This window comes from Salmo salar, chromosome ssa09, assembly GCF_905237065.1.
Source record: "Salmo salar chromosome ssa09, Ssal_v3.1, whole genome shotgun sequence".
In the NCBI taxonomy this organism is placed as follows: domain Eukaryota; kingdom Metazoa; phylum Chordata; class Actinopteri; order Salmoniformes; family Salmonidae; genus Salmo; species Salmo salar.
The window spans coordinates 7,152,871-7,168,737 of NC_059450.1; the positions used below are offsets into that span (position 1 = coordinate 7,152,871).

General features: G+C 42.7%; 1 protein-coding gene across 2 annotated transcripts in view; it reads left to right on the forward strand.

Annotated features, from left to right (window-relative positions):
• Positions 1-15,867, forward strand: part of rps6ka1 (ribosomal protein S6 kinase a, polypeptide 1) — a 195,000-nt gene that overhangs the window by 73,138 nt on the left and 105,995 nt on the right. The gene's annotated exons all lie outside the window — the stretch shown is intronic.

Genomic DNA, 15,867 nt, shown 5'->3' on the forward strand with positions numbered 1-15,867 from the left:
TGATTCCTCACTCTCAAGCACACCATTCTTCTCCAGTCCTGTACTAGAGGAAAATGTAGCCTTCTGGTTTCTTGGAGTTGTTTCCCTATTTTATTTTTTTCATACAGAGAAATGAGCAGAACTGAGCATTTCTCTTTCATCTCAGGAGAATATGATGGGACTCGTGATTGAGCTGAACCTCGCAATGTGTTTTTGTGAAGTTCAACAGAACTACTGTGTATTGACAGACAGCATTCTATTGTCCAAATTCAACAGCAAAACACTGAATTGTTTATCGAAAGGAAAACTTGCAGATAATATGAGCAGTCCTATTACGCACAAAACATGCTGCATGAAATAGTCGAGTTAATTGATTGCAAGGAATCTTCATATTGACATTATTAAATTAATTTAGCGTTCTTCTAACAGCATGGATTTCATGGCTGACTATGACAGCCTGCCAAGATGTCATGCGCCAGTGGTTTTCAGGCATTGCCAGTTGTATTGTGAAAATGAGTGCTATGTGTGCAGTATGCTAATAAGGATGCAGACGCCTCACAAGTCCTCAACTGGCAGCTTCATTAAATAGTACCTGCAAAACACCAGTCTCACCAACAGTGAAGAGGTGACTCCAGGATGCTGGCCTTTTTAGGCAGTGTTGCAAAGAAAAAGCCATATCTCGGACTGGCCAATAAAAATAAAAGATTAAGATGGGCAAAAGATCACAGACACTGGACAGAGGAACTCTGCCTAGAAGGCTAGCATCTTGGAGTCACCTCTTCACTGTTGACGTTGAGACTGGTGTTTTGCGGTTACTATTTAATGAAGCTGCCAGTTGAGGACTTGTGAGACGTCTGTTTCTCAAACTAGACACTTTTTAATGTACTTGTCCTCTTGCTCAGTTGTGCACCAAGGCCTCCCACTCTATTCTGGTTAGAGCCAGTTTGCGCTGTTCTGTGAAGGGAGTAGTACACAGCGTTGTACGAGATCTTCAGTTTCTTGGCAATTTCTCACATGGAATAGCCTTCATTTCTCAGAACAAGAATAGACTGATGAGTTTCAGAAGAAAGTGCTTTGTTTCTGGCCATTTTGAGCCTGTAATCGAACCCACAAATGCTGATGCTCCAGATACTCAACTAGTCTAAAGGCAAGTTTTATTGCTTCTTTAATCAGGACAACAGTTTTCAGCTGTGCTAACATAATTGCATAAGGGTTTTCTAATGATCCATTAGCCTTTTTAAAATTATAAACTTGGATTAGCTAACACAACGTGCCATTGGAACACAGACAGGAGTGATGGTGGCTGATAATGGGCCTCTGTACGCCTATGTAGGTATTCCATGAAAAATCTGCCGTTTCCAGCTACAATAGTAATTTACAACAATAACAATGTCGACACTGTTTCTGATCAATTTGATGTTATTTTAATGGACAAAACATTTGCTTTTCTTTCAAAAACAAGGATATTTCTAAGTGACCCCATAACTTTTGAACGGTAGTGTAGATCGGGCAGTCAATAGAATTGAGCGATTTAATGGAGTATTAATTGACATACAGGTAGAATAGTATTGATTGATTGGATATGGCTACTTCCATGTAAAAGGACCTATGAGCACCAATGTGAAGTTCATATGTGTATGTCAAATGAAAGCTTATTTTATGTTTTGAGATATCAAGGCATATATAAATAAAGAATAAGCCAAGGCTTTCGTTTCTGATCAAACAGATGGGAATGGGTCTTAAAAGGTGTTAGAAATACATCAAAACACTAATGTTGAAGTAAAGACCCCTGCCAACTAACATCAACACTTATATTTGGAGAAATGATTTGCCTTGTTTAAGTTCAAGAAACATTGCCCTGTGCCGTGAAATTCCGTTACTGAAAACAGACGTCTATGATTGGTTCAGATTTGGTCTAGACCGAACCAGATCTGAACTACTCTTAGACGTCTATGTGCAGTACAGCAGAGCACAGGCGAGTTGAGTATACTGTACTGAACTCTACTGTAGTGTAGTGAACTATATTCTATTGTACTTTACTAAGCGCTACTGTGCTGTCCACACTTGCGAAACATAGATGTCTATGATTGGCCAGGACCGGACAAAATCTGGTCTTGTTTTGGGGCAGAGCTCATTAAAATAATAGCCAGTTTGTAGAATAATACCAAGTATGCAAAGGAAGATATTGCCTAGTCATACCTTTTTTTTTTGTTTACTAATTTAGGATGCGCCACCATGAAGAGTAATATCCATAATTATTCATTTATTTATAGTACAGATCAGGGACCCATGATGAAATTCTGTTACTGGTTGTAAAGCCAATTCACTTAGTGTAGTTCAATAACCAAAAAAGAGGATGCTCCATATTAAGGTTGACTCTCTCCGGCAGGATGAAAAATGACTACATCGACCATGATACTTTGCTAGTTACGGCATCTTTCACTATGATCCTTGGTGATTTTATTGTGTTGTTGGATCCCATTCAGATTCATTCAGCAATATGGCACACTTCAATGTCGGTGGTTTTAATGTCTGTGGTCTCAGCGCAATTCCGTTACCATGGAATTGCCCATATCAAGACACATGGCTGAATATCCAATCTTGATGTCGGGGACCGATAATCATCCAGACTGTAAAGGCACCATCCTGTAACGGGAGCGTGGGCGAGATCAATGGGAAACCTGTTAGAATGAACAAGTCCGATAATGCATCCCATTAAGCATACCTGGCTCCCTCATGCCTGGCCCTCCCCAGGGACAACAGAGGGAATAAATAGCTCTAGATCCAGGAATCCCAGGCAGCTATACTTTTCACAATACTGAGCCAAGCTTAGCTGTACCGGGCTGGCCTGGTTACGCACCCACCATAGTTGCTAGAACCATGCTGGAAAAGACAATGTGAAAAGAAATGATCCAAGACAGCCCAGTATTGTTGCGGTTGGCCCTAGTGCGAATTAGGCTTTGGAAAGGAAGACTGGGTAATTATCCCTAGGCCTAGAGTAGTGTTAAGTGAAAGGTCTATAATGACTCGTCTACACTCTTTCACACCATCACACTTAGCCACACCGTCCCATTTTCATAACTAATTGGCCCTCCTTTGTCTCTCCCACGCCTCCCCAGCCTGCTAGTGGAACAAAGGGCACACCGGAAAGGTGGGCAGCCTTCTGGTGTTGCTCATTGAGCTTAAGCTTGATTCCTGTTGGTGGCCTACACTATGGTAAGGAGTCGTTGGTGCAGAGTATGTTAACATGGATATAGAGCTCTTTGATAGCTGAACGTGAAATGCATGGAAACATGCAAGCTACCATTTTAGATGTTAGTTTTGCCATTTAACAGACACAATTATCCATGTGAGGACATGATAGAATCAAGAGACTATGCCCAAAACGGAACAAGAGAGAACCTAGTACCAAGCCCTGAGGGACACCAGTAATGAGACCACATGGTGCAGACAGGGACCCTCTCCACCACCTGGTAGGAGAGTCCTGCCAAGTAGAGCAGTAATCCAAGAGAGTGTAGACCCTGAGATGCCCAGCCATGAGAGGTTGGTGAGGAGGATCTGTTTCTCATGGTGTCAAAGGCAGTGGACAGTAGAGATGCGTTGTTCTAAAATCACTCCTCTCTAGATCTGTGCTGCCTCGCGCCCATGTTGCCAATTTGTTGGTTGGCTAATGATGGGCATATAACTTAGGGCACAATTAGAGCAAGGGTTTTTTACTGACCATATTTTGTGACCAGGAAAAAACCCTGGTCTGGACAATGGGTCAGGAAGAACTCCTGGCCTAATCCTTTCCTCTCTATGCGAATTGCGCCGAAGAAGCTTTGGAAGGACTTAAAATGTCTCTCTCTCCTGTAACTTAAGATTTAAGGAGCTTTTATTCTAGTGCAATAGAGGCAATTAAGACGACATCTGATGGGAGATTGGGAAATGAGCAGTCTGAGGTCTGGGCCACTCAAGTGAAAAGCCCTATCTGAGCAGCAAATTATATTACCTAGCAATTTTCTCTGTAGCAGGACTGAAAGGGTGTGAAATGAGCTTGAGTCATGTATTTTTGTGCATGAAGAGACGGCGTTCTGTTATGACAATGGCTTAGAAGTGTTGATCGTGTAATTTGATGTAAAGTTGGCATAGCCAATGCATATTGAGCAATAGTTTAGGGGATATTTACTACAGATAAAAAAAAAAAAAAAATGTTTTGTTTCAATATAATTTAGTGTTTGTAAAAATAATGTTTTTTTACAATGAAGTGTGACTGCAACAATAATATTATTCTTTTGAGAAAATACATCTTAACACAGCTGGACCGTGTGTTTAGCTGCAGGGTTGGTCTGTTGCTTGGTACAGCTGGCTGGCTTTGTTTTCATGGTATTCAATAAAAGACGGTGCCAACAACCCAGGCTGTGCTGAAATAGGCTCATAATTGAATTATTCAGGATTTGATTTAGTTGTTTAGCAGACACTCTTATCCAGAGCGATTTACAGGAGCAATTGGGGTTAACTACCTTGCTCAAGGGCACATCAACAGATTTTTCATCTAGTCGGCTCAGGGATACGAACCAAGGACCTTCCTGTAAAATGCGCGCGCACACACACACTTGTCTATTACTATACTTTTTGGCGACCAACAATTGATTCCCATTCAAAATCCTATTTTCCCTAAACCCTAACTTTAACTCCTAATTCTAACCCTAAACCTTAAAATATCCTTTTTCATTTTTTTAGGACCAGCCAAACTTGGCTCCTTGGCTTACTATTCTTTTGAAGACTTCTGGTCATCACAAGTATAGTAAAACGCACACGCCCACTGAGGGAGTCAAGAGGAAATACTTCTCTGTGACAAGGCAGTTTTAAATATGTCACCATGTCTAGCTGGCATTTAGGCATTAAGGTTTTCATTTTAAAGGTGCTATTAAGAACTGTCTTGTGTGTTCAAAATGAACCCATCAACTGGAATGTATTTGGGATTAGGTATTGCTTTTTTTATTTTAATTTTAGTTATTTTACTTCTAGAGCCAGTTTCCCGGACACAGATTAATCCTAGTCCTGGACTAAAAAGCACCAGTGTGCATGCTTTTTAAAATTCAGCACTAAACTTAATCTGTGTCAAGGTGACCCTTGGTTTCCCCTAAGATTTTTGTCTCAGTAGTAAAGTTTCTATCTCACCCCTAAGGTTTCTGTCTCGGGTTATCTTTACAGTGGATGAACAGGAAATGTCTTTTGTAAAGATGCGGTTGTATTAATATTTGATCAGGTCCATAGGGGGTCAAGATGATGGGAAAAGTTGCTTTCTCCAGTGAATAATGCAGTGTAGCTGATATTGTGGCTCAGGAACACTAGCATCCTGTTCTATTGTCGAAGGAAAACCAAAAACAGGCTGTACTTTCCTTCAAGGCTGTTCAACTCGTATAAGACACAAGTTGTTATAGGCGAATTGCTTACCACCTTGTTGGTAGAATCTAAGGACAAATATACCAAGCAGTTTATTTTTATTTTTTGTTTAACCTCTATGGGCTAGGCGGGACGAATTCGTCCCACCTACGTAACAGCCACTTGAAGCCTGTGGCGCGATTTTCAAAACCTTAAAAATCCTATTACTTCAATTTCTCAAACATATGACTATTTTACAGCAATTTAAAGACAAGACTCTCGTTAATCTAACCACACTGTCCGATTTCAAAAAGGCTTTACAACGAAAGCAAAACATTAGATTATGTCAGCAGAGTACCCAGCCAGAAATAATCAGACACCCATTTTTCAAGCTAGCATATAATGTCACATAAACCCAGAAGACAGCTAAATGCAGTACTAACCTTTGATCTTCATCAGATGACAACCCTAGGACATTATGTTATACAATACATGCATGTTTTGTTCAATCAAGTTCATATTTATATCAAAAACCAGCTTTTTACATTAGCATGTGACGTTCAGAACTAGCGTACCCCCCGCAAACTTCCGGGGAATTCGCTAACATTTTACTAAATTACTCATGATAAACGTTCACAAAAAGCATAACAATTATTTTAAGAATTATAGATACAGACCTCTATGCACTCGATATGTCCGATTTTAAAATAGCTTTTTGGTGAAAGCACATTTTGCAATATTCTAAGTACATAGCCCAGGCATCACGGGCTAGCTATTTAGACACCCGGCAAGTTTAGCACTCACCATAATCATATTTACTATTATAAAAGTTTGATTACCTTTTGTTGTCTTCGTCAGAATGCACTCCCAGGACTGCTACTTCAATAACAAATCTTGTTTTGGTCCAAAATAATCCATCGTTATATCCGAATAGCGGCGTTTTGTTCGTGCGTCCCAGACACTATCTGAAATGGTAAATCAGGGTCGCGCGCATGGCGCAATTCATGACAAAAAAAATCTAAATATTCCATTACCGTACTTCGAGGCATGTCAACCGCTGTTTAAAATCCATTTTTATGCAATTTTTCTCGTAAAAAAGCGATAATATTCCGACCGGGAATGTCCATTTAGCTAAACTGAGGAAAGTAAACAAAGCTTTCGGTCGACGCGGGCACGCGCCTGAGTCTCACAGTACTGGTACCAGCCACTACCCAAACGCGCTACTTTGTTTCAGCCAGAGCCTGCAAAGCCACGATTCAGCTTTTTGCCGCCTTCTGAGACCCTATGGCAGCCGTAGGAAGTGTCACGGGACAGCTAAGATCCTCACTCTTCAATAAACAGAGACAAGAAGAACGACACCTTGTCACAGGCCACTTCGTGCCTGAAACCTTGTCAGGTTTTTGCCTGCCAAATGAGTTCTGTTATACTCACAGACACCATTCAAACAGTTTTAGAAACTTTAGGGTGTTTTCTATCCATATGTAATAAGTATATGCATATTCTAGTTACTGGGTAGGAGTGGTAACCAGATTAAATCGGGTACGTTTTTTATCCAGCCGTGTCAATACTGCCCCCTATCCTAAACAGGTTAACCTTTATTTAACTAGGCAAGTCAGTTAAGAACAAATTCTTATTTACACCGGCCAAATCTTAACCAGGACGATGCTGGGCCAATTGTGCGCCACCCTATGGGGTCTCTTATGACTGAAAAAAATTACTTCTAGACATCAGGACTGCGATTACTCACCACGGACTAGCAGAATCCTCTTTTTTTTCCTTTCACGACTCTGACGAGCTGGATACACTGCTTCCTCGGGAACAGGCCCCGATCCCCGTGATCTGCATGAAGAGGCGGAGAAAGAGGGGGCAAAGGTCGAGCTGCCTTCTGAGAATTCGTAGGAGATCGAACAAACCCCCACTTCCCTCCATTCTGCTAGCAAACGTGAAATCTTTGGACAATAAAATCGACAAGTTACGCAGAAGATTAAGCTACCAACGGGACATTAAAAACGAACATCTTATGCTTCACGGAGTCGTGGCTGAACGACGGCAACATCAACATACAGCTGGCTGGTTATACGATGTACCGGCAGGATAGAACAGCAGCGTCTGGTAAGACAAAGGGTAACGGTCTATGTATTTTTGTAAACAGCTGGTGCACGATATCTAAGTAAGTCTCGAGCTATTGCTTGCCTGAGGTAGAGTATCTCATGATAAGCTGTAGACCACACTACCTACCGAGAGAGCTTTCATCTGTATTCTTTGTAGCTGTTTACATACCACCACAGTCAGAGGCTGGCACTAAGCCAGGAGCACCAGTGACTAGATCAATAAAAATGTGGTCAGAGGACTTTTGCTAGCACAGACTGGAATATGTTCCAGGATTCCTCCGATGGCATTGAGGAGTACACCACATCAGTCATTGGCTTCGTCAATAAGTGCATTGATGACGTCGTCCCCACAATGACGTCATCAAAGGCTAGAGCTGCTGCTTTCAAGGAGCGGGACTCTAACCTGGAAGCTTATAAGAAATCCCGCTATGCCCTCCGACGAATCACAGGCAAAGCGTCAATACAGGGCTAAGATCGAATTGTACTACACTGGCTCTGACGCTCGTCGGGTGTGGCAGGGCTTGCAAACCATTAGACTACAAAGGGAAGCACAGCTGACAACTGCCCAGTGACACGAGCCTACCAGACAAGCTAAACTACTTCTATGCTCGCTTTGTGGCAAATAACACTGAAACATGCATGAGAGCACCAGCTGTTCCAGAAGACGGTGTGATCACGCTCTCCGCAGCCAATGTGAGTAAGACCTTTTAAACAGGTCAACTTTCACAAGGCCACAGGGCCAGACAGATTACCAGGACGTCTATTGTGAGCATGCGCTGACAAACTGGCAAGTGTCTTCTGACATTTTCAACCTCTCCCTGTCCGAGTCTGTAGTACCAACATGTTTTAAGCAGACCACCATAGTCCCTGTGCCCAAGAACACTAAGGTAATCTGCCATGAAGTGCCTTGAAAGGCTGGTCATGGCTCACATCAACACCATCATCCCAGAAAACCTAGACCCACTTCAATTTGCATACCGCCCCAACAGATCCACAGATGATGCAATATCCATTGTACTCCACACTCCCTTTCCCACCTGGACAAAAGGAACACCTACACTACCATTCAAAAGTTTGGGGTCACTTAGAAAAGTAAACATTTTTGGGTCCAATTTAAAAACGCATCAAATTGATCAGAAATACAGTGTAGACATTGTTAATATTTTGAAATGGATATTGTTGCTGGAAAAGGCAGATTTTATTTATGGAATATCTACAGAGGCCCATTATCAGCAACTGTCGCTCCTGTGTTCCAATTGCACGTTGTGTTAGCTAATCCAAGTTTATCATTTTAAAAATTGATCATTAGAAAACCTTTTGCAATTATGTTAGCACAGCTGAAAACTGTTGATGCTGATTAAAAAAGCAATAAAACTGGCCTTATTTTAAACTAGTTGAGTATTTGGAGCATCAGCATTTGTCGGTTCGATTGCAGGCTCAAAATGGCCAGAAACAAAGTCCTTTCTTCTGAATCTCATTAGTCTATTCTTGTTCTGAGAAATGAAGGCTACTCCATGCGAGAAATTGCCAAGAAACTGAAGATCTCGTACAACGCTGTGTACTACTCCCTTCACAGAATGGCGCAAACTGTCTCTAACCAGAATAGAAAGAGTGGAACGCCCCGGTGCACAACTGAGCAAGAGGACAAGTACATTAAAGTGTCTAGTTTGAGAAACAGACGTCTCACAAGTCCTCAACTGGCAACTTCATTAAATAGTACCCGCAAAACACCAGTCTCAACGTCAACAGTGAAGTGGCGATTCCAGGATGCTGTCCTTCTAGGCAGAGTTGCAAAGAAAAAGCCATATCTCAGACTTGCCAATAAAAAGAAAAGATTAAGATGGGCAAAAGAACACAAACACTGGACAGAGGAACTCTGCCTACAAGGCCAGCATTCAACACCATATTGCAGTCAAAGCTCATCAACAAGCTAAGGACCCTGGGACTAAACACCTCCCTCTGCAACTGGATCCTGGACTTCCTGATGGGCTGCCCCCAGGTGGTAAGGGTAGGTAACAACACATCTGCCACGCTGATCCTCAACACAGAGGCCTCTCAGGGGTGCGTGCTCAGTCCCCTCCTGTACTCCCTGTTCACTCATGACTGCACGGCCAAGCACGACTCCAACACAATCATTACATTTGCCGATGACACAACAGTGGTAGGCCTGATCAACGACGAGACAGCCTATAGGGAGAAGGTCAGAGACCTGGCCGTGTGGTGCAAGGACATCAACCTCTCCCTCAACATGATCAAAACAAAGGAGATGATTGTGGACTACAGGAAAAAGAGGACCGAGCACGCTCCCATTCTCATTGACGGGCTGCAGTGGAGCAGGTTGAGAGCTTCAAGTTCCTTAATGTCCATATCTCCAACAAACTAACATGGTCCAAGCACACCAAGACAGTCGTGAAGAGGGCACAACAAAACCTTTTCCCCCTCAGGAGACTGAAACGATTTGGCATGGGTCCTCAGATCTTCAAAAGGTTCTACAGCTGCACCATCGAGAGCATCCTGACTGGTTGCATCACTGCCTCGTATGGCAACTGCTCGGCCTCCGACCGCAATGCACTACAGAGGGTGGTGCGAACAGCCCAGTACATCACTGGTGCCAAGCTTCCTGCCATCCAGGACCTCTATACCAGGCGGTGTCAGAGGAAGGCCCTAAAAATAGTCAAAGACTCCAGCCACCCTAGTTGTAGACTGTTCACTCTGCTACCCCATGGCAAGCAGTACCGGAGCGCCAAGTCTAGGTCCAAGAGGCTTCTAAACAGCTTCTACCCCCAAGCCATAAGACTCAAGAACATCTAGTCAAATGGCTACCCAGACTATTTGCAATGCCCTCAGCCCTCTTTACACCACTGCTACTCTCTGTTGTCATCTATGTATAGTCACTTTAATAACTCTACCTACATGAACATACTACCTCAAATAACCGGTGCCCCCGCACATTGACTCTGTATCGGTACCCCCCTGTATATAGTCTCGCTATTGTTATTTCAGTGCTGCTCTTTAATTACTGTTACTTTTATCTCTTATTGTTATCTGTATTTTTTTTAACTGCATGGTTGGTTAGGGGCTCGTAAGTAAGCATTTCACAGTAAGGTCTACACCTGTTGTATTCGACGCATGTGACTAATACATTTTGATTTGATACAGCCCCGGATCAAACCAGAGTCTGTAGTGATGCCTCTAGCACAGCGATACAGTGCCTTAGACCGCTGCGCCACTCGGGAGCCCTTAGTTGCTTAGTAAGAGGTGGGGGAAAATGCCATCCCCACAAGTGTTTTGTCTATGTGCATGTGCGTCTCTGACTTTGTCATACCTTTCAGGCATGGAGGGGGCTTTGGGGTTGTAATGATTTTTCCATTGGTGACAATTAGATTAGTAAAGTTCCTGATGTGGTGTAATGGGCTTTTAGTTTCGATTGGCTCTGCTAGCCGGACCCTGGCTGTGTTTTTAAGGCTTGACTGCCTGCTGCAGTTTAGGAAGAGTCGGGCCTTTTGATATCACTTTCCTCCAGTCAAGTGAGAGCCCTTTGAGGTAACACGGCATTTAGAAATGCACGTGGGCCACGGCGCAGTGCCATACATTTTTCAGCAGCCTGGCCCATTTTGTGGCTGTTTGCTCAGCAGAGTCAACGGGGGCCTCTGGAGTGCCTGCCTCTCCACATTGGGATTAGAGTATACAAAACCGAGCAGGTTGTGATCCCACGTTCCACAGAATTTCTACTGAATTGTCTCCATCAGGATTAGCATCGCGTCTGTGTGTCCTCGCGTCTGTGTGTGTCTTCCTGGCATGTGTAAAAGTCTTTACAATTTGAAGGCTCTGGAAAACACTCCCCGTATGGGTGGTTTTGCATTGAGACATTCTGTTAGTGATTAAATATTTATAAGTATGATGGGTTGATTGTGTGTAGGTGGGGGATTGGAGATTATTTGATTCTCTCACTGACCTCTGGGCCTCTGTGGGGGCCATGTGGATGGATGTTAACTCTGGAAATAATCCAGACCTGCATTCATAATGGGAGTCCCCAGTTAGCAGCCCATTGTGTGTCACTAAATCAAATCAAATTTTTTGCATGCGCGGAATACAACAGGTGTAGACTTTACCGTGAAACGCTTAAGAGCCCTTTCCCAACAACGCAGAGTTAAAAAGTAAGAAAAATTTGCTAAATTAAAAAAGGAAGTAGTAACAATAAAATCACAATAATGAAGCTATATACAAGGAGTACCGGTAATGAGTCAACATGCAGGGATACGAGGTAATTGAGATAATATGTACATGTAGGTAGAGGTAAAAGTGACTAGGCAATCAGAATAAATAATAAACTGAGTAGCAGCAGCGTATGTGAAACTGTGTGGCGTCAATATGCATGTGTTTTGAGTGTCAGTGAAGTATGTGTGAGTTGAGTCAATGCAGATAGTCTGTGTAGCCAATTGATTAACTGTTCAGCAGTCTTATGGCTTGCGGGTAGAAGCTTGTCGTGTCTTTGGGGGTACCATTAAACTGAAGACATGTTTATCAATTAGCTCCCTGTAATTATTATCACGCGATTAACTTGATTAATCGTTTAATTGTAATTAACTAGGAGATCGGGGCACCAAGGAGAATATTCAGATTACAAAGCTATAATTTTCCTAATAACTTTCCTGTACTATAATTATTATATTCTATAGGCCGATTATCTTCTGGTTTAAATGGTGTATTTTATCTCGAGTCCAGTCTCATTCCAAACGTCGTAAATTGTTGTATCTGCACGAACCCAGTCTTTACTAAAATCATCCATACATCAATTGTCTTAAAATAATTTATTTACTACACTAAGTAATTAACAGAAAACATACAAACAGTAATTATCGTCACAAAGGATTGGTATAGTAATGTGCGCTAATGGCTAACAGGCATGGCTGGTCTGTTAGACAATGGGTCATAAACGGTCAGCTGAGAATGCACACCTACAGAGTTCATTAATATTAACAATTGAAGGCTCGCTCATTCGGGAACAATTGCAATCAATATATATTTACGCTCAGTGTGTCGTTCTGATTCTGGTTGGAGCGTTCGGTTCTGTTGGAGTTTTCTCTGCGTTTTCTCTCTCTATCTCTCTTGGTTAGAATGGATGTTTCATTGGTCTTCGCGTTCGATGATATAATTTACTTAGCTGCAGACTAATAATTAATATCAAAGACTTGTTTTTATTCTGTCGGTATCAATAGTCTAAAAGTTAACCACGTGGTATGGTTCACTTTCAGTAGAGGAATTGGATGGTAAAACCTATTGGCCATGGAGTGGGGGCCTGGTCTGGGGAAATGTAAATCAGGGGGTGTTTTATAGTGCCCATAGAACAGGCTAGTCAAATGACGCCTGGTCCTGTATGTGTCCCTGGGGGGCGGGCCGATGACTGAGCTAGACTTGGTTACAGAAATACAATTCTATCACATTAACATCAGTACAATAGCATCTCAATGTATTATAAAAGCTTCATCCTTATTAATACATTCTATACACCCATTATGATGCAAGTCTCAAGCTGAGTCTATTATATAAAGTTTTATGGTAATATGGCTATATTGTCTCTTCTGAGTATCACAAAATTGTACCAAGCGGACCAGTTCGTAGCTGGATTCTTCACCAATCTTCCATACTTTCTCCAGAACACACATGTCGCTCGGTTCTCCAATTCTATGAGTTGGAAGAATTTCCTTTGTCTCTCTATGGGCCATGTGGCCAGAGACTCTACTGGAATTTGAGTTTTTACAACCCTTTACACACAGGGTGGATTGGGGGGAAGGTAGGTTGGGTGGTGGTGCAAAAGGGAGGGGGTCAACTGTCCTCCCTGTACCAAAAGAGGCCAACGTCATGACAAGCTGTTCAGGAGCCTTTTGGTACTGCGGTACCGCTTGCCGTGCGGTAGCAAAGAACAGTCTATGACTTCGTAAAACACTGAAGGGAATAACAGCCGGTTTATGAGCCATTTTGTGTGGGTTTTTTTTCTCTGATCTTAACTTTTTCTGTACATAATGTTTCCGCCATCGTTTCTTATGAACGGAAAGAGTCTCTGGACATCAGAACAGAGAGCACTAACCTCGATTTGGATGAGGATTTCTACTTTGAGTCGGTGGCGAACGACATGGAGGCTGTCATGTGGGATGCCTGACAAGATTACTTTGGCGAGTGGATAAACCGGCGCTACCCTCTGTTCTATTGTCGAAAGTGTAATCACTGGAGAATAAACTGGACGAGCTCCGTTCAAGACCATCCTATCAATGTGATCTGAGGAACTGTAATATCCTATGTTTCTCAGAGTCGTGGTTGAACAAGGAAATGGAAAATATACACTACCGTTCAAAAGTTTGGGGTCATTTAGAAATTTCGTTGTTTTTGAAAGAAAAGCAAATTATTTTGTCCATTAAAATAACACAAAATTTATCAGAAATAGTGTAGACATTGTCAATGTTGTAAATTACTTAAGTTGCATGGAAACTGAAGATTTTTTTTTTTTTAATGGAATATCTACATAGGCATTCAGAGGCCCATTATCAGCAACCATCACTCCTGTGTTCCAATGGCATGTTGTGTTAGCCTTTTAAAATGATTAACTTGGATTAGCTAATTGATCATTAGAAAACCCTTTTGCAATTAAACTCAGCAAAAAAAGAAACGTCCTCTCACTGTCAACTGCATTTATTTTCAAGATTCAACAACAGAGACAAACTGAACAAGTTCCACAGACATGTGACTAACAGATATTGAATAATGTGTCCCTGAACAAAGGGGGGTCAAAATCAAAAGTAACAGTCGGTATCTGGTGTGGCCACCAGCTGCATCATGCGCTGCACCAGATTTGACAGTTCTTGCTGTGAGATGTTACCCCACTCTTCCACCAAGGCACCTGCAAGTTCCTGGACATTTCTGGCTGGAATGGCCCTAGCCCTCACCCTCCGATCCAACAGGTCCCAGACGTGCTCAATGGGATTGAGATCTGGGCTCTTCGCTGGCCATGGCAGAACACTGACATTCTTGTCTTGCAGGAAATCACACACAGAACGAGCAGTATGGCTGGTGGTCATTCTGGAGGGTCATGTCAGGATGAGCCTGCAGGAAGGGTACCATATGAGGGAGGAGGATGTCTTCCCTGTAACGCACAGCATTGAGATTGCCTGCAATGACAACAAGCTCAGTCCGATGATGCTGTGACACACCGCCCCAGACCATGATGGACCCTCCACCTCCAAATCGATCCTGCTCCAGAGTACAGGTCTCGGTGTAATGCTCATTCCTTCGACGTTAAACGCGAATCCGACTATCACCCCCGGTGAGACAAAACCCCGACTCATCAGTGAAGAGCACTTTTTGCCATTCCTGTCTGGTGCTAAATGACTTAAATGTAAATGGTCCAGCGACGGTGGGTTTGTGCCCGTAGGCGACGTTGTTGCCGGTGATGTCTGGTGAGGACCTGCCTTACAACAGGCCTACAAGCCCTCAGTCCAGCCTCTCTCAGCCTATTGCGGACAGTCTGAGCACTGATGGAGGGATTTTGCGTTCCTGGTGTAACTCGAGCAGTTGTTGCGATGCTGTACCTGTCCCGCAGGTGTGATGTTCGGATGTACCGATCCTGTGCAGGTGTTACACGTGGTCTGCCACTGCGAGGACGATCAGCTGTCTGTCCTGTCTCCCTGTAGTGCTGTCTTAGGCGTCTCACAGTACGGACATTGCAATTTATTGCCCTGGCCACATCTGCAGTCCCATGCCTCCTTGCAGCATGCCTAAGGCACGTTCAAGCAGATGAGCAGGGACCCTGGGCATCTTTCTTTTGGTGTTTTTCAGACTTAGGACACTAAAGAAGCCTTTCCACTAAGTTTTCATAACTGTGACCTTAATTGCCTACCGTCTGTAAGCTGTTAGTGTCTTAACGACCATTCCATAGGTGCATGTTCATTAATTGTTTATGGTTCATTGAACAAGCATGGGAAACAGTGTTTAAACCCTTTACAATGATCTGGGAAGTTAGTTTGTCTTTCAAAGATATTTGGATTTTTACAGTGTCCTGAAAAAAGGATGTTTCTTTTTTTGCTGAGTTTGTTAGCACAGCTGAAAAATGTAGTGGTGATTTTAAAGAAGCAATAAAACTGGCCTTAGAGTAGTTGAGTATCTGGAGCATCAGCATTTGTGGGTTCAATTACAGGCTCAAAATAGCCAGAAACAATCAATAAAATGTATTTAAAGCCCTTCTTACATCAGCTGATGTCACAAAGTGCTGTACAGAAACCCAGCCTAAAACCCCAAACAGCAAACAAAGTCCTTCTGAAACTCATTAGTCTATTCTTGTTCTGAGAAATTAAGGCTATTCCATGCGAGAAATTGCCAAGAAACTGATGATCTCATACAGCGCTGTGTGCTACTCCCT